General features: G+C 41.0%; 4 non-coding genes across 4 annotated transcripts; all 4 read left to right on the forward strand.

Annotated features, from left to right (window-relative positions):
- Positions 1–988: 988 nt before the first annotated feature.
- On the forward strand, positions 989–1,061 carry TRNAV-UAC (transfer RNA valine (anticodon UAC)). Its single transcript has one exon. It is a non-coding gene; the product is annotated as a tRNA-Val (tRNA).
- Positions 1,062–8,208: 7,147 nt separating this feature from the next.
- On the forward strand, positions 8,209–8,281 carry TRNAV-UAC (transfer RNA valine (anticodon UAC)). Its single transcript has one exon. It is a non-coding gene; the product is annotated as a tRNA-Val (tRNA).
- A 5,439-nt stretch (positions 8,282–13,720) lies between these two features.
- On the forward strand, positions 13,721–13,793 carry TRNAV-UAC (transfer RNA valine (anticodon UAC)). Its single transcript has one exon. It is a non-coding gene; the product is annotated as a tRNA-Val (tRNA).
- A 7,085-nt stretch (positions 13,794–20,878) lies between these two features.
- On the forward strand, positions 20,879–20,951 carry TRNAV-UAC (transfer RNA valine (anticodon UAC)). Its single transcript has one exon. It is a non-coding gene; the product is annotated as a tRNA-Val (tRNA).
- The last annotated feature ends 3,973 nt before the right edge of the window (positions 20,952–24,924 follow it).

Genomic DNA, 24,924 nt, shown 5'->3' on the forward strand with positions numbered 1-24,924 from the left:
AACGTTGGGAAAAAAACAGCTTCAAACCTTGGGAAACACTTGGGAAGCAGCTGAAATGGATGAAGAACGATATCAAACCTTGAAAAGGCACATACTCAGGTCCCCAGCGTCAATTGTAACGTCATATCAAACAAAGAAGAAGAAGAATTGTGACGCCTCCTCTCTCTCGCCCCCTCTCGCCCCTATCTTACCTCCCTCTCTCCCCCTCCTCTCTCGCCCCTCTCTCTCGCCCCCACTCTCACACCCCCTCTCGCCCCTCCTCGCCACTCCTCTCTCCCCCTCTCTTGAATTGTGATGCCATCCCTCTCTCTACCCCCTCTCTCTCCCCTCCTCTCTCCCCCTTCTCTCTGCAAATGTATTCACAAATGTCTACCAAGCACAACAATTAATTCAAACCTTGGGAAAAAACAGCTTTCAAACCCTTGGGAAACAGCTGTTTCCCTTGGGAAAAATTCAAACCTTGGGATTAATTAATAATTTGAACAATTAATTCAAACCTTGGGAAACACTTGAGAAACAGCTGAAACGGATGAAGAACGATATCAAACCTTGAAAAGGCACACAGTCAGGTCCCCAGTGTCAATTGTGACATCATATCAAACGAAGAAGAAAAGAATTGTGACGTCAATCGTGCAAAAAAATTTTTTGACGTCATTCGTGATGTCATAGCACCGTGTCCTGTCATTGGTTGGCAAATAAATGGCCGTGACTTGGGAACCGCTTGTCCGATTAACATAAAACCTTGAAAAGGCGCATCCTCGGGTCCCCAGCAATAATCCTGGCAAGCTTCAATTACATCGGACCAGTGGTTGTCGGGAAACGGCGGTCGCACACACACACACACACACACACACACACACACACACACACACACACACACACACACACACACACACACACACACACACACACACACACACACACACACACACACATACACACATTACTGGAATTATAGATAGATAACACAGAAACTCTACTGTCAGTTGGTTCTATAGTGTAGTGGTCATCACATCTGATTTACACGCAGAAGGTCCTGGGTTCGATCCCCAGTGGAACCATCTCTTTCGTTTCTTTTCTTTTCTTTTCAATACAATGGCATATGGACGTCGATTGGTAGGGGACATGTCCTCCCCCCCCCCAACTTTTTATCAAGGGGGGGATAACATATCGATTGTCCCACCCACTTTTTTCATTGAACGTAAGATCTCTGTGTGCATGTTTGTCTGTGTGCATGTTTGTCTGTGGGCATGTTTGTCTGTGTGCATGTTTGTCTGTGGCATGTTTGTCTGCGACCGCTGTTTCTCGACAACCACTGGTCCGATCTACTTGAAACTTCCCAGGTATATTGCTGGGACCCGAGGATGTGCGTTTTCAAGGTTTGAAATTAATCGGACAAGTGGTTCCCAAGTTATGGTCTCCGGACTCGCAATCCGTTCGTGTCTGCTTTGGCTTTGGGAGTTGGACCCACCCTCTGGTTGTCGTTAATGCCGCGTGGGCTTCCTGGAAACCGATAAGCCACGCCCCTCGCTCAGTTGCGTTCATTGATGACTCGAATTCAATAAATTATAACAACAGACAAACGTCGAAATGCTGATATTTGAGCTGTGTCGTCATTTTAAACGACAAACACGACGAACCTACATTGATTTGTAAACGGAGGTAGTTTGATCGAGAGGAAGTAACGGGGTGAGAATACCTTCGAGGAATTAAATTTCTGATTTGAGTTGTGATTTTAACAGCTTTTGAGGTTGTTGGAAGATAAAGAAAGAAAAGTAATTCAAATGTTTCTTTGAGGAGATTGCACGAGGAAGTCCGCAACGAGGGAAACTCACGCGAGCTCGGTGATACACTGAATGGAGGGAAGGTGAGAAAGCGGGAAAAGGAAAGAAAACACAACGTTGGGATCGAAAGGAAGTGTCTCCTCCGACGTCCGCGTTTAGGACACATAAGACGTGCAGTCGAGTTACTCGTCCGAGTGGTGAGCAGTCACGACCTTCTTGTCGAAGCTGTTAAAACGCTCCCACCGTTCTGAGATTGAACCTTTCCCCCATTTTTCTGTGAAGATTCGGGAATGATCTACTCCCTCTGAGTTTCTTTTGGAGCGAGATCAGAACACCTTCCTTAAGAACCATGAGGAATCAAAAAGGGATTTTATCCCTCATCCTTCCCGTGGCCTTACCCTTCCCCCATGGAAATAACATCCTGAAGATGGAGTCTCAGCAACATGAGTCCTGCATTGAGATGGATCTCAGTCTCATCAACATGAGTCCTGTATTGAGATGTATCTCAGTCTCATCAACATGAGTCCTGCATTGAGATGGATCTCAATCTCATCAACATGAGTCCTGTATTGAGATGTATCTCAGTCTCATCAACATGAGTCCTGTATTGAGATGTATCTCAGTCTCATCAAAATGAGTCCTATATTGAGATGTATCTCAATCTCATCAACATGAGTCCTGTATTGAGATGTATCTCAGTCTCATCAACATGAGTCCTGTATTGAGATGTATCTCAGTCTCATCAACATGAGTCCTACATTGAGATGTATCTCAGTCTCATCAACATGAGTCCCACATTGAGATGTATCTCAGTCTCATCAACATGAGTCCCACATTGAGATGTATCTCAGTCTCATCAACATGAGTCCTATATTGAGATGTATCTCAATCTCATCAACATGAGTCCTGTATTGAGATGTATCTGAGTCTCATCAACATGAGTCCTACATTGAGATGTATCTCAATCTCATTAACATGAGTCCTATATTGAGATGTATCTCAATCTCATCAACATGAGTCCTGTATTGAGATGTATCTCAATTTCATCAACATGAGTCCTGTATTGAGATGTATCTCAATCTCATCAACATGAGTCCTGTATTGAGATGTATCTCAATCTCATCAACATTAGTCCTGCATTGAGATGTATCTCAATCTCATCAACATTAGTCCTGTATTGAGATGTATCTCAATCTCATCAACATGAGTCCTGTATTGAGATGTATCTCAATCTCATCAACATGAGTCCTGTATTGAGATGTATCTCAGTCTCATCAACATGAGTCCTGTATTGAGATGTATCTCAGTCTCATCAACATGAGTCCTGTATTGAGATGTATCTCAGTCTCATCAACATGAGTCCTGTATTGAGATGTATCTCAGTCTCATCAACATGAGTCCTGTATTGAGATGTATCTCAATCTCATCAACATGAGTCCTGCATTGAGATGTATCTCAGTCTCATCAACATGAGTCCTGTATTGAGATGTATCTCAGTCTCATGAACATGAGTCCTATATTGAGATGAATCTCAATCTCATCAACATGAGTCCTGTATTGAGATGTATCTCAGTCTCATCAACATGAGTCCTATATTGAGATGTATCTCAATCTCATCAACATGAGTCATGTATTGAGATGTATCTCAGTCTCATCAACATGAGTCCTGTATTGAGATGTATCTCAGTCTCATCAACATGAGTCCTGTATTGAGATGTATCTCAATCTCATCAACATGAGTCCTATGTTGAGATGTATCTCAATCTCATCAACATGAGTCCGACATTGAGATGTATCTCAATCTCATCAACATGAGTCCTATATTGAGATGTATCTCAATGTCATCAACATGAGTCCGATATTGAGATGTATCTCAGTCTCATCAACATGAGTCCTGTATTGAGATGTATCTCAGTCTCATCAACATGAGTCCTGTATTGAGATGTATCTCAATCTCATCAACATGAGTCCTGTATTGAGATGTATCTCAATCTCATCAACATGAGTCATGTATTGAGATGTATCTCAGTCTCATCAATATGAGTCCTATATTGAGATGTATCTCAATCTCATCAACATGAGTCCTATATTGAGATGTATCTCAATCTCATTAACATGAGTCCTGTATTGAGATGTATCTCAATCTCATCAACATGAGTCCTACATTGAGATGTATCTCAATCTCATTAACATGAGTCCAATATTGAGATCTACCTCACTCTCATCAACATGAGTCCAGTATTGAGATGTATCTCAGTCTCATCAAAATGAGTCCTATATTGAGATGTATCTCAATCTCATCAACATGAGTCCTGTATTGAGATGTATCTCAGTCTCATCAACATGAGTCCTGTATTGAGATGTATCTCAGTCTCATCAACATGAGTCCTACATTGAGATGTATCTCAGTCTCATCAACATGAGTCCCACATTGAGATGTATCTCAGTCTCATCAACATGAGTCCCACATTGAGATGTATCTCAGTCTCATCAACATGAGTCCTATATTGAGATGTATCTCAATCTCATCAACATGAGTCCTGTATTGAGATGTATCTGAGTCTCATCAACATGAGTCCTACATTGAGATGTATCTCAATCTCATTAACATGAGTCCTATGTTGAGATGTATCTCAATCTCATCAACATGAGTCCTGTATTGAGATGTATCTCAATTTCATCAACATGAGTCCTGTATTGAGATGTATCTCAATCTCATCAACATGAGTCCTGTATTGAGATGTATCTCAATCTCATTAACATTAGTCCTGCATTGAGATGTATCTCAATCTCATCAACATTAGTCCTGTATTGAGATGTATCTCAATCTCATCAACATGAGTCCTGTATTGAGATGTATCTCAATCTCATCAACATGAGTCCTGTATTGAGATGTATCTCAATCTCATCAACATGAGTCCTGTATTGAGATGTATCTCAGTCTCATCAACATGAGTCCTGTATTGAGATGTATCTCAGTCTCATCAACATGAGTCCTGTATTGAGATGTATCTCAGTCTCATCAACATGAGTCCTGTATTGAGATGTATCTCAATCTCATCAACATGAGTCCTGCATTGAGATGTATCTCAGTCTCATCAACATGAGTCCTGTATTGAGATGTATCTCAGTCTCATGAACATGAGTCCTATATTGAGATGAATCTCAATCTCATCAACATGAGTCCTGTATTGAGATGTATCTCAGTCTCATCAACATGAGTCCTATATTGAGATGTATCTCAATCTCATCAACATGAGTCATGTATTGAGATGTATCTCAGTCTCATCAACATGAGTCCTGTATTGAGATGTATCTCAGTCTCATCAACATGAGTCCTGTATTGAGATGTATCTCAATCTCATCAACATGAGTCCTATGTTGAGATGTATCTCAATCTCATCAACATGAGTCCTACATTGAGATGTATCTCAATCTCATCAACATGAGTCCTATATTGAGATGTATCTCAATGTCATCAACATGAGTCCTATATTGAGATGTATCTCAGTCTCATCAACATGAGTCCTGTATTGAGATGTATCTCAGTCTCATCAACATGAGTCCTGTATTGAGATGTATCTCAATCTCATCAACATGAGTCCTGTATTGAGATGTATCTCAATCTCATCAACATGAGTCCTGTATTGAGATGTATCTCAATCTCATCAACATGAGTCCTGTATTGAGATGTATCTCAGTCTCATCAACATGAGTCCTGTATTGAGATGTATCTCAATCTCATCAACATGAGTCCTGTATTGAGATGTATCTCAATCTCATCAACATGAGTCCTGTATTGAGATGTACCTCACTCTCATCAATATCAGTCCAGTATTGAGATGTATCTCAGTCTCATCAACATGAGTCCAATATTGAGATGTACCTCACTCTCATCAACATCAGTCCAGTATTGAGATGTATCTCAATCTCATCAACATGAGTCCTGCATTGAGATGTATCTCAATCTCATCAACATGAGTCCAGTATTGAGATGTATCTCAGTCTCATCAACATGAGTCCAGTATTGAGATGTACCTCAGTCTCATCAACATGAGTCCTGTATTGAGATGTATCTCAGTCTCATCAACATGAGTCCTGTATTGAGATGTATCTCAGTCTCATCAAAATGAGTCCTGTATTGAGATGTATCTCAGTCTCATCAACATGTGTCCTGTATTGAGATGTATCTCAGTCTCATCAACATGAGTCCTGTATTGAGATGTATCTCAATCTCATCAACATGAGTCCTGTATTGAGATGTATCTCAATCTCATCAACATGAGTCCTATATTGAGATGTATCTCAATCTCATCAACATGAGTCCTATATTGAGATGTATCTCAATCTCATCAACATGAGTCCTGTATTGAGATGTATCTCAATCTCATCAACATGAGTCCTGTATTGAGATGTATCTGAGTCTCATCAACATGAGTCCTGTATTGAGATGTACCTGAGTCTCATCAACATGAGTCCTGTATTGAGATGTATCTCAGTCTCATCAACATGAGTTCTGTATTGAGATGGATCTCAGTCTCATCAACATGATTCCCATAAATTTGGTGGGTTTTTTGTTGCCTCATTTTCAGTGGAGCGGTCAAATTCATTGTCATGGAAGTGGCCTCAGCTCCTGATAAGGTGGACTAAAATTTCAGGTGAGTAAGGGTGAAGAAAAGAGATTTATTAATCTGAGTCTTGAAGAGTTAAGGTTGCTGGAAAAACTGAACAAGGTTTGCGTATAACTTCATTTTCTCTCCGCAACAAAAACAGACATTTGGATCCAAGGAGAGAAAGTTGTTTTCATTGGCCACAACAGTGAGATCATGAAGACATTTTGTAATGCCTTGTCAGCATCGTTTCAAATGTCAAACATCAAGTCATCACCAATACTAGTGCGGGCCCGTACGTGCAAAAAAAATGATAATAATAAAAAAACAACAAGTGTGACGTCAATTCTCTCTTCATAGCACCGTGTCCTGTCATTAGTTGGCAAATAAATGGCCGTAACTTGGGAACCACTTGGCCGATTAATATCAATCCTTGAAAAGGCACTTCCACAGGGCCCCAGCAATATACGTGGCAAGTTTCAATTAGATCGGACCAGTGGTTGTCGAGAAACAGCGGTCGCAGACAAACACACAGACCCACAGACCCGTACGTGCGTGCCCTTTCATGTGTGGCCGTACATGCAAAAATAAGAAAATAAAAAAAAATTCAAACAGCTGTTTCCCTTGGGAAAATTTAACCCTTGGGATTAATTCATAACTTGAACAATTAATTCAAACATTGGAAAAAAACAGCTTTCAAACCCTTGGGAAGCAGCTGTTTCCCATGGGAAAATTCAAACCTTGGGATCAATTAATAATTTGAACAACTAATTCAAACGTTGGGAAAAAAACAGCTTCAAACCTTGGGAAACACTTGGGAAGCAGCTGAAATGGATGAAGAACGATATCAAACCTTGAAAAGGCACATACTCAGGTCCCCAGCGTCAATTGTAACGTCATATCAAACAAAGAAGAAGAAGAATTGTGACGCCTCCTCTCTCTCGCCGCCCCTCTCGCTCCCTATCTTACCTCCCTCTCTCCCCCCTCCTCTCTCGCCCCTCTCTCTCGCCCCCACTCTCACCCCCCCTCTCGCCCCTCCTCGCCACTCCTCTCTCCCCCTCTCTTGAATTGTGATGCCCTCCCTCTCTTGCCCCCCTCTCTCTCCCCTCCTCTCTCTCCCCTTCTCTCTGCAAATGTATTCACAAATGTCGACCAAGCACAACAATTAATTCAAACCTTGGGAAAAAACAGCTTTCAAACCCTTGGGAAACAGCTGTTTCCCTTGGGAAAAATTCAAACCTTGGGATTAATTAATAATTTGAACAATTAATTCAAACCTTGGGAAACACTTGAGAAACAGCTGAAACGGATGAAGAACGATATCAAACCTTGAAAAGGCACACAGTCAGGTCCCCAGTGTCAATTGTGACATCATATCAAACGAAGAAGAAAAGAATTGTGACGTCAATCGTGCAAAAAAATTTTTTGACGTCATTCGTGATGTCATAGCACCGTGTCCTGTCATTGGTTGGCAAATAAATGGCCGTGACTTGGGAACCGCTTGTCCGATTAACATAAAACCTTGAAAAGGCACATCCTCGGGTCCCCAGCAATAATCCTGGCAAGTTTCAATTACATCGGACCAGTGGTTGTCGGGAAACGGCGGTCGCACACACACACACACACACACACACACACACACACACACACACACACACACACACACACACACACACACACACACACACACACACACACACACACACACACACACACACACACACACAAACACACAGACACACACACACACACACACACATACACACACATTACTGGAATTATAGATAGATAACACAGAAACTCTACTGTCAGTTGGTTCTATAGTGTAGTGGTTATCACATCTGCTTTACACGCAGAAGGTCCTGGGTTCGATCCCCAGTGGAACCATCTCTTTCGTTTCTTTTCTTTTCTTTTCAATACAATGGCATATGGACGTCGATTGGTGGGGGACATGTCCTCCCCCCCCCCAACTTTTTATCAAGGTCGGGATAACATATCGATTGGCCCACCCACTTTTTCATTGAACGTAAGATCTCTGTGTGCATGTTTGTCTGTGTGCATGTTTGTCTGTGGGCATGTTTGTCTGTGTGCATGTTTGTCTGTGGCATGTTTGTCTGCGACCGCTGTTTCTCGACAACCACTGGTCCGATCTACTTGAAACTTCCCAGGTATATTGCTGGGACCCGAGGATGTGCGTTTTCAAGGTTTGAAATTAATCGGACAAGTGGTTCCCAAGTTATGGTCTCCGGACTCGCAATCCGTTCGTGTCTGCTTTGGCTTTGGGAGTTGGACCCACCCTCTGGTTGTCGTTAATGCCGCGTGGGCTTCCTGGAAACCGATAAGCCACGCCCCTCGCTCAGTTGCGTTCATTGATGACTCGAATTCAATAAATTATAACAACAGACAAACGTCGAAATGCTGATATTTGAGCTGTGTCGTCATTTTAAACGACAAACACGACGAACCTACATTGATTTGTAAACGGAGGTAGTTTGATCGAGAGGAAGTAACGGGGTGAGAATACCTTCGAGGAATTAAATTTCTGATTTGAGTTGTGATTTTAACAGCTTTTGAGGTTGTTGGAAGATAAAGAAAGAAAAGTAATTCAAATGTTTCTTTGAGGAGATTGCACGAGGAAGTCCGCAACGAGGGAAACTCACGCGAGCTCGGTGATACACTGAATGGAGGGAAGGTGAGAAAGCGGGAAAAGGAAAGAAAACACAACGTTGGGATCGAAAGGAAGTGTCTCCTCCGACGTCCGCGTTTAGGACACATAAGACGTGCAGTCGAGTTACTCGTCCGAGTGGTGAGCAGTCACGACCTTCTTGTCGAAGCTGTTAAAACGCTCCCACCGTTCTGAGATTGAACCTTTCCCCCATTTTTCTGTGAAGATTCGGGAATGATCTACTCCCTCTGAGTTTCTTTTGGAGCGAGATCAGAACACCTTCCTTAAGAACCATGAGGAATCAAAAAGGGATTTTATCCCTCATCCTTCCCGTGGCCTTACCCTTCCCCCATGGAAATAACATCCTGAAGATGGAGTCTCAGCAACATGAGTCCTGCATTGAGATGGATCTCAGTCTCATCAACATGAGTCCTGTATTGAGATGTATCTCAGTCTCATCAACATGAGTCCTGCATTGAGATGGATCTCAATCTCATCAACATGAGTCCTGTATTGAGATGTATCTCAGTCTCATCAACATGAGTCCTGTATTGAGATGTATCTCAGTCTCATCAAAATGAGTCCTATATTGAGATGTATCTCAATCTCATCAACATGAGTCCTGTATTGAGATGTATCTCAGTCTCATCAACATGAGTCCTGTATTGAGATGTATCTCAGTCTCATCAACATGAGTCCTACATTGAGATGTATCTCAGTCTCATCAACATGAGTCCCACATTGAGATGTATCTCAGTCTCATCAACATGAGTCCCACATTGAGATGTATCTCAGTCTCATCAACATGAGTCCTATATTGAGATGTATCTCAATCTCATCAACATGAGTCCTGTATTGAGATGTATCTGAGTCTCATCAACATGAGTCCTACATTGAGATGTATCTCAATCTCATTAACATGAGTCCTATATTGAGATGTATCTCAATCTCATCAACATGAGTCCTGTATTGAGATGTATCTCAATTTCATCAACATGAGTCCTGTATTGAGATGTATCTCAATCTCATCAACATGAGTCCTGTATTGAGATGTATCTCAATCTCATCAACATTAGTCCTGCATTGAGATGTATCTCAATCTCATCAACATTAGTCCTGTATTGAGATGTATCTCAATCTCATCAACATGAGTCCTGTATTGAGATGTATCTCAATCTCATCAACATGAGTCCTGTATTGAGATGTATCTCAGTCTCATCAACATGAGTCCTGTATTGAGATGTATCTCAGTCTCATCAACATGAGTCCTGTATTGAGATGTATCTCAGTCTCATCAACATGAGTCCTGTATTGAGATGTATCTCAGTCTCATCAACATGAGTCCTGTATTGAGATGTATCTCAATCTCATCAACATGAGTCCTGCATTGAGATGTATCTCAGTCTCATCAACATGAGTCCTGTATTGAGATGTATCTCAGTCTCATGAACATGAGTCCTATATTGAGATGAATCTCAATCTCATCAACATGAGTCCTGTATTGAGATGTATCTCAGTCTCATCAACATGAGTCCTATATTGAGATGTATCTCAATCTCATCAACATGAGTCATGTATTGAGATGTATCTCAGTCTCATCAACATGAGTCCTGTATTGAGATGTATCTCAGTCTCATCAACATGAGTCCTGTATTGAGATGTATCTCAATCTCATCAACATGAGTCCTATGTTGAGATGTATCTCAATCTCATCAACATGAGTCCGACATTGAGATGTATCTCAATCTCATCAACATGAGTCCTATATTGAGATGTATCTCAATGTCATCAACATGAGTCCGATATTGAGATGTATCTCAGTCTCATCAACATGAGTCCTGTATTGAGATGTATCTCAGTCTCATCAACATGAGTCCTGTATTGAGATGTATCTCAATCTCATCAACATGAGTCCTGTATTGAGATGTATCTCAATCTCATCAACATGAGTCATGTATTGAGATGTATCTCAGTCTCATCAACATGAGTCCTATATTGAGATGTATCTCAATCTCATCAACATGAGTCCTATATTGAGATGTATCTCAGTCTCATGAACATGAGTCCTGTATTGAGATGTATCTCAGTCTCATCAACATGAGTCAGGTATTGAGATGTATCTCAGTCTCATCAATATGAGTCCTATATTGAGATGTATCTCAATCTCATCAACATGAGTCCTATATTGAGATGTATCTCAATCTCATTAACATGAGTCCTGTGTTGAGATGTATCTCAATCTCATCAGCATGAGTCCTATATTGAGATGTATCTCAATCTCATCAACATGAGTCCTATATTGAGATGTATCTCAAACTCATCAAATGAGTCCTGTATTGAGATGTATCTCAGTCTCATCAACATGAGTCCTGTATTGAGATGTATCTCTATCTCATCAACATGAGTCCTATATTGAGATGTATCTCAATCTCATCAACATGAGTCCTGTATTGAGATGTATCTCAGTCTCATCAACATGAGTCCTATATTGAGATGTATCTCTCTCTCATCAACATGAGTCCTATATTGAGATGTATCTCAATCTCATCAACATGAGTCCTATATTGAGATGTAGCTCAATCTCATCAACATGAGTCCTATATTGAGATGTATCTCAATCTCATCAACATGAGTCCGATATTGAGATGTGTCTCAATCTCATCAACATGAGTCCTATATTGAGATGTATCTCAATCTCATCAACATGAGTCCGATATTGAGATGTATCTCAGTCTCATGAACATGAGTCCTGTATTGAGATGTATCTCAGTCTCATGAACATGAGTCCTATATTGAGATGTATCTCAGTCTCATCAACATGAGTCCTGTATTGAGATGTATCTCAGTCTCATCAACATGAGTCCCATAAATTTGGTGGGTTTTTTTGCCTCATTTTCAGTGGAGCGGTCAAATTCATTGTCATGGAAGTGGCCTCAGCTCCTGATAAGGTGGACTAAAATTTCAGGTGAGTAAGGGTGAACAAAAGAGATTTATTAATCTGAGTCTTGAAGAGTTAAGGTTGCTGGAAAAACTGAACAAGGTTTGTGTATAACTTCATTTTCTCTCCGCAACAAAAACAGACATTTGGATCCAAGGAGAGAAAGTTGTTTTCATTGGCCACAACAGTGAGATCATGAAGACATTTTGTAATGCCTTGTCAGCATCGTTTCAAATGTCAAACATCTAGTCATCACCAATACTAGTGCGGGCCCGTACGTGCAACAAAAATGATAATAATAAAAAAACAACAAGTGTGACGTCAATTCTCTCTTCATAGCACCGTGTCCTGTCATTAGTTGGCAAATAAATGGCCGTAACTTGGGAACCACTTGGCCGATTAATATCAATCCTTGAAAAGGCACTTCCACAGGGCCCCAGCAATATACCTGGCAAGTTTCAATTAGATCGGACCAGTGGTTGTCGAGAAACAGCGGTCGCAGACAAACACACAGACCCACAGACCCGTACGTGCGTGCCTGTTCATGTGTGGCCGTACATGCAAAAATAAGAAAATAAAAAAAATTCAAACAGCTGTTTCCCTTGGGAAAATTTAAACCTTGGGATTAATTCATAACTTGAACAATTAATTCAAACATTGGAAAAAAACAGCTTTCAAACCCTTGGGAAGCAGCTGTTTCCCATGGGAAAATTCAAACCTTGGGATCAATTAATAATTTGAACAACTATTTCAAACGTTGGGAAAAAAACAGCTTCAAACCTTGGGAAACACTTGGGAAGCAGCTGAAATGGATGAAGAACGATATCAAACCTTGAAAAGGCACATACTCAGGTCCCCAGCGTCAATTGTAACGTCATATCAAACAAAGAAGAAGAAGAATTGTGACGCCTCCTCTCTCTCGCCCCCCCTCTCGCCCCCTATCTTACCTCCCTCTCTCCCCCCTCCTCTCTCGCCCCTCTCTCTCGCCCCCACTCTCACACCCCCTCTCGCCCCTCCTCGCCACTCCTCTCTCCCCCTCTCTTGAATTGTGATGCCCTCCCTCTCTTGCCCCCCTCTCTCTCCCCTCCTCTCTCCCCCTTCTCTCTGCAAATGTATTCACAAATGTCTACCAAGCACAACAATTAATTCAAACCTTGGGAAAAAACAGCTTTCAAACCCTTGGGAAACAGCTGTTTCCCTTGGGAAAAATTCAAACCTTGGGATTAATTAATAATTTGAACAATTAATTCAAACCTTGGGAAACACTTGAGAAACAGCTGAAACGGATGAAGAACGATATCAAACCTTGAAAAGGCACACAGTCAGGTCCCCAGTGTCAATTGTGACATCATATCAAACGAAGAAGAAAAGAATTGTGACGTCAATCGTGCAAAAAATTTTTTTGACGTCATTCGTGATGTCATAGCACCGTGTCCTGTCATTGGTTGGCAAATAAATGGCCGTGACTTGGGAACCGCTTGTCCGATTAACATAAAACCTTGAAAAGGCGCATCCTCGGGTCCCCAGCAATAATCCTGGCAAGCTTCAATTACATCGGACCAGTGGTTGTCGGGAAACGGCGGTCGCACACACACACACACACACACACACACACACACACACACACACACACACACACACACACACACACACACACACACACACACACATACACACATTACTGGAATTATAGATAGATAACACAGAAACTCTACTGTCAGTTGGTTCTATAGTGTAGTGGTCATCACATCTGATTTACACGCAGAAGGTCCTGGGTTCGATCCCCAGTGGAACCATCTCTTTCGTTTCTTTTCTTTTCTTTTCAATACAATGGCATATGGACGTCGATTGGTAGGGGACATGTCCTCCCCCCCCCCAACTTTTTATCAAGGGGGGGATAACATATCGATTGTCCCACCCACTTTTTTCATTGAACGTAAGATCTCTGTGTGCATGTTTGTCTGTGTGCATGTTTGTCTGTGGGCATGTTTGTCTGTGTGCATGTTTGTCTGTGGCATGTTTGTCTGCGACCGCTGTTTCTCGACAACCACTGGTCCGATCTACTTGAAACTTCCCAGGTATATTGCTGGGACCCGAGGATGTGCGTTTTCAAGGTTTGAAATTAATCGGACAAGTGGTTCCCAAGTTATGGTCTCCGGACTCGCAATCCGTTCGTGTCTGCTTTGGCTTTGGGAGTTGGACCCACCCTCTGGTTGTCGTTAATGCCGCGTGGGCTTCCTGGAAACCGATAAGCCACGCCCCTCGCTCAGTTGCGTTCATTGATGACTCGAATTCAATAAATTATAACAACAGACAAACGTCGAAATGCTGATATTTGAGCTGTGTCGTCATTTTAAACGACAAACACGACGAACCTACATTGATTTGTAAACGGAGGTAGTTTGATCGAGAGGAAGTAACGGGGTGAGAATACCTTCGAGGAATTAAATTTCTGATTTGAGTTGTGATTTTAACAGCTTTTGAGGTTGTTGGAAGATAAAGAAAGAAAAGTAATTCAAATGTTTCTTTGAGGAGATTGCACGAGGAAGTCCGCAACGAGGGAAACTCACGCGAGCTCGGTGATACACTGAATGGAGGGAAGGTGAGAAAGCGGGAAAAGGAAAGAAAACACAACGTTGGGATCGAAAGGAAGTGTCTCCTCCGACGTCCGCGTTTAGGACACATAAGACGTGCAGTCGAGTTACTCGTCCGAGTGGTGAGCAGTCACGACCTTCTTGTCGAAGCTGTTAAAACGCTCCCACCGTTCTGAGATTGAACCTTTCCCCCATTTTTCTGTGAAGATTCGGGAATGATCTACTCCCTCTGAGTTTCTTTTGGAGCGAGATCAGAACACCTTCCTTAAGAACCATGAGGAATCAAAAAGGGATTTTATCCCTCATCCTTCCCGTGGCCTTACCCTTCCCCCATGGAAATAACATCCTGAAGATGGAGTCTCAGCAACATGAGTCCTGCATTGAGATGGATCTCAGTCTCATCAACATGAGTCCTGTATTGAGATGTATCTCAGTCTCATCAACATGAGTCCTGCATTGAGATGGATCTCAATCTCATCAACATGAGTCCTGTATTGAGATGTATCTCAGTCTCATCAACATGAGTCCTGTATTGAGATGTATCTCAGTCTCATCAAAATGAGTCCTATATTGAGATGTATCTCAATCTCATCAACATGAGTCCTGTATTGAGATGTATCTCAGTCTCATCAACATGAGTCCTGTATTGAGATGTATCTCAGTCTCATCAACATGAGTCCTACATTGAGATGTATCTCAGTCTCATCAACATGAGTCCCACATTGAGATGTATCTCAGTCTCATCAACATGAGTCCCACATTGAGATGTATCTCAGTCTCATCAACATGAGTCCTATATTGAGATGTATCTCAATCTCATCAACATGAGTCCTGTATTGAGATGTATCTGAGTCTCATCAACATGAGTCCTACATTGAGATGTATCTCAATCTCATTAACATGAGTCCTATATTGAGATGTATCTCAATCTCATCAACATGAGTCCTGTATTGAGATGTATCTCAATTTCATCAACATGAGTCCTGTATTGAGATGTATCTCAATCTCATCAACATGAGTCCTGTATTGAGATGTATCTCAATCTCATCAACATTAGTCCTGCATTGAGATGTATCTCAATCTCATCAACATTAGTCCTGTATTGAGATGTATCTCAATCTCATCAACATGAGTCCTGTATTGAGATGTATCTCAATCTCATCAACATGAGTCCTGTATTGAGATGTATCTCAGTCTCATCAACATGAGTCCTGTATTGAGATGTATCTCAGTCTCATCAACATGAGTCCTGTATTGAGATGTATCTCAGTCTCATCAACATGAGTCCTGTATTGAGATGTATCTCAGTCTCATCAACATGAGTCCTGTATTGAGATGTATCTCAATCTCATCAACATGAGTCCTGCATTGAGATGTATCTCAGTCTCATCAACATGAGTCCTGTATTGAGATGTATCTCAGTCTCATGAACATGAGTCCTATATTGAGATGAATCTCAATCTCATCAACATGAGTCCTGTATTGAGATGTATCTCAGTCTCATCAACATGAGTCCTATATTGAGATGTATCTCAATCTCATCAACATGAGTCATGTATTGAGATGTATCTCAGTCTCATCAACATGAGTCCTGTATTGAGATGTATCTCAGTCTCATCAACATGAGTCCTGTATTGAGATGTATCTCAATCTCATCAACATGAGTCCTATGTTGAGATGTATCTCAATCTCATTAACATGAGTCCTGTATTGAGATGTATCTCAATCTCATCAACATGAGTCCTACATTGAGATGTATCTCAGTCTCATCAACATGAGTCCTGTATTGAGATGTATCTCAGTCTCATCAACATGAGTCCTGTATTGAGATGTATCTCAATCTCATCAACATGAGTCCTGTATTGAGATGTATCTCAATCTCATCAACATGAGTCATGTATTGAGATGTATCTCAGTCTCATCAATATGAGTCCTATATTGAGATGTATCTCAATCTCATCAACATGAGTCCTATATTGAGATGTATCTCAATCTCATTAACATGAGTCCTGTATTGAGATGTATCTCAATCTCATCAACATGAGTCCTACATTGAGATGTATCTCAATCTCATTAACATGAGTCCAATATTGAGATCTACCTCACTCTCATCAACATGAGTCCAGTATTGAGATGTATCTCAGTCTCATCAAAATGAGTCCTATATTGAGATGTATCTCAATCTCATCAACATGAGTCCTGTATTGAGATGTATCTCAGTCTCATCAACATGAGTCCTGTATTGAGATGTATCTCAGTCTCATCAACATGAGTCCTACATTGAGATGTATCTCAGTCTCATCAACATGAGTCCCACATTGAGATGTATCTCAGTCTCATCAACATGAGTCCCACATTGAGATGTATCTCAGTCTCATCAACATGAGTCCTATATTGAGATGTATCTCAATCTCATCAACATGAGTCCTGTATTGAGATGTATCTGAGTCTCATCAACATGAGTCCTACATTGAGATGTATCTCAATCTCATTAACATGAGTCCTATGTTGAGATGTATCTCAATCTCATCAACATGAGTCCTGTATTGAGATGTATCTCAATTTCATCAACATGAGTCCTGTATTGAGATGTATCTCAATCTCATCAACATGAGTCCTGTATTGAGATGTATCTCAATCTCATTAACATTAGTCCTGCATTGAGATGTATCTCAATCTCATCAACATTAGTCCTGTATTGAGATGTATCTCAATCTCATCAACATGAGTCCTGTATTGAGATGTATCTCAATCTCATCAACATGAGTCCTGTATTGAGATGTATCTCAATCTCATCAACATGAGTCCTGTATTGAGATGTATCTCAGTCTCATCAACATGAGTCCTGTATTGAGATGTATCTCAGTCTCATCAACATGAGTCCTGTATTGAGATGTATCTCAGTCTCATCAACATGAGTCCTGTATTGAGATGTATCTCAATCTCATCAACATGAGTCCTGCATTGAGATGTATCTCAGTCTCATCAACATGAGTCCTGTATTGAGATGTATCTCAGTCTCATGAACATGAGTCCTATATTGAGATGAATCTCAATCTCATCAACATGAGTCCTGTATTGAGATGTATCTCAGTCTCATCAACATGAGTCCTATATTGAGATGTATCTCAATCTCATCAACATGAGTCATGTATTGAGATGTATCTCAGTCTCATCAACATGAGTCCTGTATTGAGATGTATCTCAGTCTCATCAACATGAGTCCTGTATTGAGATGTATCTCAATCTCATCAACATGAGTCCTATGTTGAGATGTATCTCAATCTCATCAACATGAGTCCTACATTGAGATGTATCTCAATCTCATCAACATGAGTCCTATATTGAGATGTATCTCAATGTCATCAACATGAGTCCTATATTGAGATGTATCTCAGTCTCATCAACATGAGTCCTGTATTGAGATGTATCTCAGTCTCATCAACATGAGTCCTGTATTGAGATGTATCTCAATCTCATCAACATGAGTCCTGTATTGAGATGTATCTCAATCTCATCAACATGAGTCCTGTATTGAGATGTATCTCAATCTCATCAACATGAGTCCTGTATTGAGATGTATCTCAGTCTCATCAACATGAGTCCTGTATTGAGATGTATCTCAATCTCATCAACATGAGTCCTGTATTGAGATGTATCTCAATCTCATCAACATGAGTCCTGTATTGAGATGTACCTCACTCTCATCAATATCAGTCCAGTATTGAGATGTATCTCAGTCTCATCAACATGAGTCCAATATTGAGATGTACCTCACTCTCATCAACATCAGTCCAGTATTGAGATGTATCTCAATCTCATCAACATGAGTCCTGCATTGAGATGTATCTCAATCTCATCAACATGAGTCCAGTATTGAGATGTATCTCAGTCTCATCAACATGAGTCCAGTATTGAGATGTACCTCAGTCTCATCAACATGAGTCCTGTATTGAGATGTATCTCAGTCTCATCAACATGAGTCCTGTATTGAGATGTATCTCAGTCTCATCAAAATGAGTCCTGTATTGAGATGTATCTCAGTCTCATCAACATGTGTCCTGTATTGAGATGTATCTCAGTCTCATCAACATGAGTCCTGTATTGAGATGTATCTCAATCTCATCAACATGAGTCCTGTATTGAGATGTATCTCAATCTCATCAACATGAGTCCTATATTGAGATGTATCTCAATCTCATCAACATGAGTCCTATATTGAGATGTATCTCAATCTCATCAACATGAGTCCTGTATTGAGATGTATCTCAATCTCATCAACATGAGTCCTGTATTGAGATGTATCTGAGTCTCATCAACATGAGTCCTGTATTGAGATGTACCTGAGTCTCATCAACATGAGTCCTGTATTGAGATGTATCTCAGTCTCATCAACATGAGTTCTGTATTGAGATGGATCTCAGTCTCATCAACATGATTCCCATAAATTTGGTGGGTTTTTTGTTGCCTCATTTTCAGTGGAGCGGTCAAATTCATTGTCATGGAAGTGGCCTCAGCTCCTGATAAGGTGGACTAAAATTTCAGGTGAGTAAGGGTGAAGAAAAGAGATTTATTAATCTGAGTCTTGAAGAGTTAAGGTTGCTGGAAAAACTGAACAAGGTTTGCGTATAACTTCATTTTCTCTCCGCAACAAAAACAGACATTTGGATCCAAGGAGAGAAAGTTGTTTTCATTGGCCACAACAGTGAGATCATGAAGACATTTTGTAATGCCTTGTCAGCATCGTTTCAAATGTCAAACATCAAGTCATCACCAATACTAGTGCGGGCCCGTACGTGCAAAAAAAATGATAATAATAAAAAAACAACAAGTGTGACGTCAATTCTCTCTTCATAGCACCGTGTCCTGTCATTAGTTGGCAAATAAATGGCCGTAACTTGGGAACCACTTGGCCGATTAATATCAATCCTTGAAAAGGCACTTCCACAGGGCCCCAGCAATATACGTGGCAAGTTTCAATTAGATCGGACCAGTGGTTGTCGAGAAACAGCGGTCGCAGACAAACACACAGACCCACAGACCCGTACGTGCGTGCCCTTTCATGTGTGGCCGTACATGCAAAAATAAGAAAATAAAAAAAAATTCAAACAGCTGTTTCCCTTGGGAAAATTTAACCCTTGGGATTAATTCATAACTTGAACAATTAATTCAAACATTGGAAAAAAACAGCTTTCAAACCCTTGGGAAGCAGCTGTTTCCCATGGGAAAATTCAAACCTTGGGATCAATTAATAATTTGAACAACTAATTCAAACGTTGGGAAAAAAACAGCTTCAAACCTTGGGAAACACTTGGGAAGCAGCTGAAATGGATGAAGAACGATATCAAACCTTGAAAAGGCACATACTCAGGTCCCCAGCGTCAATTGTAACGTCATATCAAACAAAGAAGAAGAAGAATTGTGACGCCTCCTCTCTCTCGCCGCCCCTCTCGCTCCCTATCTTACCTCCCTCTCTCCCCCCTCCTCTCTCGCCCCTCTCTCTCGCCCCCACTCTCACACCCCCTCTCGCCCCTCCTCGCCACTCCTCTCTCCCCCTCTCTTGAATTGTGATGCCCTCCCTCTCTTGCCCCCTCTCTCTCCCCTCCTCTCTCCCCCTTCTCTCTGCAAATGTATTCACAAATGTCGACCAAGCACAACAATTAATTCAAACCTTGGGAAAAAACAGCTTTCAAACCCTTGGGAAACAGCTGTTTCCCTTGGGAAAAATTCAAACCTTGGGATTAATTAATAATTTGAACAATTAATTCAAACCTTGGGAAACACTTGAGAAACAGCTGAAACGGATGAAGAACGATATCAAACCTTGAAAAGGCACACAGTCAGGTCCCCAGTGTCAATTGTGACATCATATCAAACGAAGAAGAAAAGAATTGTGACGTCAATCGTGCAAAAAAATTTTTTGACGTCATTCGTGATGTCATAGCACCGTGTCCTGTCATTGGTTGGCAAATAAATGGCCGTGACTTGGGAACCGCTTGTCCGATTAACATAAAACCTTGAAAAGGCACATCCTCGGGTCCCCAGCAATAATCCTGGCAAGTTTCAATTACATCGGACCAGTGGTTGTCGGGAAACGGCGGTCGCACACACACACACACACACACACACACACACACACACACACACACACACACACACACACACACACACACACACACACACACACACACACACACACAAACACACAGACACACACACACACACACACACATACACACACATTACTGGAATTATAGATAGATAACACAGAAACTCTACTGTCAGTTGGTTCTATAGTGTAGTGGTTATCACATCTGCTTTACACGCAGAAGGTCCTGGGTTCGATCCCCAGTGGAACCATCTCTTTCGTTTCTTTTCTTTTCTTTTCAATACAATGGCATATGGACGTCGATTGGTGGGGGACATGTCCTCCCCCCCCCCCAACTTTTTATCAAGGGGGGGATAACATATCGATTGTCCCACCCACTTTTTTCATTGAACGTAAGATCTCTGTGTGCATGTTTGTCTGTGTGCATGTTTGTCTGTGGGCATGTTTGTCTGTGTGCATGTTTGTCTGTGGCATGTTTGTCTGCGACCGCTGTTTCTCGACAACCACTGGTCCGATCTACTTGAAACTTCCCAGGTATATTGCTGGGACCCGAGGATGTGCGTTTTCAAGGTTTGAAATTAATCGGACAAGTGGTTCCCAAGTTATGGTCTCCGGACTCGCAATCCGTTCGTGTCTGCTTTGGCTTTGGGAGTTGGACCCACCCTCTGGTTGTCGTTAATGCCGCGTGGGCTTCCTGGAAACCGATAAGCCACGCCCCTCGCTCAGTTGCGTTCATTGATGACTCGAATTCAATAAATTATAACAACAGACAAACGTCGAAATGCTGATATTTGAGCTGTGTCGTCATTTTAAACGACAAACACGACGAACCTACATTGATTTGTAAACGGAGGTAGTTTGATCGAGAGGAAGTAACGGGGTGAGAATACCTTCGAGGAATTAAATTTCTGATTTGAGTTGTGATTTTAACAGCTTTTGAGGTTGTTGGAAGATAAAGAAAGAAAAGTAATTCAAATGTTTCTTTGAGGAGATTGCACGAGGAAGTCCGCAACGAGGGAAACTCACGCGAGCTCGGTGATACACTGAATGGAGGGAAGGTGAGAAAGCGGGAAAAGGAAAGAAAACACAACGTTGGGATCGAAAGGAAGTGTCTCCTCCGACGTCCGCGTTTAGGACACATAAGACGTGCAGTCGAGTTACTCGTCCGAGTGGTGAGCAGTCACGACCTTCTTGTCGAAGCTGTTAAAACGCTCCCACCGTTCTGAGATTGAACCTTTCCCCATTTTTCTGTGAAGATTCGGGAATGATCTACTCCCTCTGAGTTTCTTTTGGAGCGAGATCAGAACACCTTCCTTAAGAACCATGAGGAATCAAAAAGGGATTTTATCCCTCATCCTTCCCGTGGCCTTACCCTTCCCCCATGGAAATAACATCCTGAAGATGGAGTCTCAGCAACATGAGTCCTGCATTGAGATGGATCTCAGTCTCATCAACATGAGTCCTGTATTGAGATGTATCTCAGTCTCATCAACATGAGTCCTGCATTGAGATGGATCTCAATCTCATCAACATGAGTCCTGTATTGAGATGTATCTCAGTCTCATCAACATGAGTCCTGTATTGAGATGTATCTCAGTCTCATCAAAATGAGTCCTATATTGAGATGTATCTCAATCTCATCAACATGAGTCCTGTATTGAGATGTATCTCAGTCTCATCAACATGAGTCCTGTATTGAGATGTATCTCAGTCTCATCAACATGAGTCCTACATTGAGATGTATCTCAGTCTCATCAACATGAGTCCCACATTGAGATGTATCTCAGTCTCATCAACATGAGTCCCACATTGAGATGTATCTCAGTCTCATCAACATGAGTCCTATATTGAGATGTATCTCAATCTCATCAACATGAGTCCTGTATTGAGATGTATCTGAGTCTCATCAACATGAGTCCTACATTGAGATGTATCTCAATCTCATTAACATGAGTCCTATATTGAGATGTATCTCAATCTCATCAACATGAGTCCTGTATTGAGATGTATCTCAATTTCATCAACATGAGTCCTGTATTGAGATGTATCTCAATCTCATCAACATGAGTCCTGTATTGAGATGTATCTCAATCTCATCAACATTAGTCCTGCATTGAGATGTATCTCAATCTCATCAACATTAGTCCTGTATTGAGATGTATCTCAATCTCATCAACATGAGTCCTGTATTGAGATGTATCTCAATCTCATCAACATGAGTCCTGTATTGAGATGTATCTCAGTCTCATCAACATGAGTCCTGTATTGAGATGTATCTCAGTCTCATCAACATGAGTCCTGTATTGAGATGTATCTCAGTCTCATCAACATGAGTCCTGTATTGAGATGTATCTCAGTCTCATCAACATGAGTCCTGTATTGAGATGTATCTCAATCTCATCAACATGAGTCCTGCATTGAGATGTATCTCAGTCTCATCAACATGAGTCCTGTATTGAGATGTATCTCAGTCTCATGAACATGAGTCCTATATTGAGATGAATCTCAATCTCATCAACATGAGTCCTGTATTGAGATGTATCTCAGTCTCATCAACATGAGTCCTATATTGAGATGTATCTCAATCTCATCAACATGAGTCATGTATTGAGATGTATCTCAGTCTCATCAACATGAGTCCTGTATTGAGATGTATCTCAGTCTCATCAACATGAGTCCTGTATTGAGATGTATCTCAATCTCATCAACATGAGTCCTATGTTGAGATGTATCTCAATCTCATCAACATGAGTCCGACATTGAGATGTATCTCAATCTCATCAACATGAGTCCTATATTGAGATGTATCTCAATGTCATCAACATGAGTCCGATATTGAGATGTATCTCAGTCTCATCAACATGAGTCCTGTATTGAGATGTATCTCAGTCTCATCAACATGAGTCCTGTATTGAGATGTATCTCAATCTCATCAACATGAGTCCTGTATTGAGATGTATCTCAATCTCATCAACATGAGTCATGTATTGAGATGTATCTCAGTCTCATCAATATGAGTCCTATATTGAGATGTATCTCAATCTCATCAACATGAGTCCTATATTGAGATGTATCTCAATCTCATTAACATGAGTCCTGTATTGAGATGTATCTCAATCTCATCAACATGAGTCCTACATTGAGATGTATCTCAATCTCATTAACATGAGTCCAATATTGAGATCTACCTCACTCTCATCAACATGAGTCCAGTATTGAGATGTATCTCAGTCTCATCAAAATGAGTCCTATATTGAGATGTATCTCAATCTCATCAACATGAGTCCTGTATTGAGATGTATCTCAGTCTCATCAACATGAGTCCTGTATTGAGATGTATCTCAGTCTCATCAACATGAGTCCTACATTGAGATGTATCTCAGTCTCATCAACATGAGTCCCACATTGAGATGTATCTCAGTCTCATCAACATGAGTCCCACATTGAGATGTATCTCAGTCTCATCAACATGAGTCCTATATTGAGATGTATCTCAATCTCATCAACATGAGTCCTGTATTGAGATGTATCTGAGTCTCATCAACATGAGTCCTACATTGAGATGTATCTCAATCTCATTAACATGAGTCCTATGTTGAGATGTATCTCAATCTCATCAACATGAGTCCTGTATTGAGATGTATCTCAATTTCATCAACATGAGTCCTGTATTGAGATGTATCTCAATCTCATCAACATGAGTCCTGTATTGAGATGTATCTCAATCTCATTAACATTAGTCCTGCATTGAGATGTATCTCAATCTCATCAACATTAGTCCTGTATTGAGATGTATCTCAATCTCATCAACATGAGTCCTGTATTGAGATGTATCTCAATCTCATCAACATGAGTCCTGTATTGAGATGTATCTCAATCTCATCAACATGAGTCCTGTATTGAGATGTATCTCAGTCTCATCAACATGAGTCCTGTATTGAGATGTATCTCAGTCTCATCAACATGAGTCCTGTATTGAGATGTATCTCAGTCTCATCAACATGAGTCCTGTATTGAGATGTATCTCAATCTCATCAACATGAGTCCTGCATTGAGATGTATCTCAGTCTCATCAACATGAGTCCTGTATTGAGATGTATCTCAGTCTCATGAACATGAGTCCTATATTGAGATGAATCTCAATCTCATCAACATGAGTCCTGTATTGAGATGTATCTCAGTCTCATCAACATGAGTCCTATATTGAGATGTATCTCAATCTCA

The sequence above is a fragment of the Eptatretus burgeri genome, chromosome 10 (genome assembly GCF_056783735.1).
Source record: "Eptatretus burgeri isolate ZD-2024b chromosome 10, Ebu_testis_v1, whole genome shotgun sequence".
Taxonomy (NCBI): domain Eukaryota; kingdom Metazoa; phylum Chordata; class Myxini; order Myxiniformes; family Myxinidae; genus Eptatretus; species Eptatretus burgeri.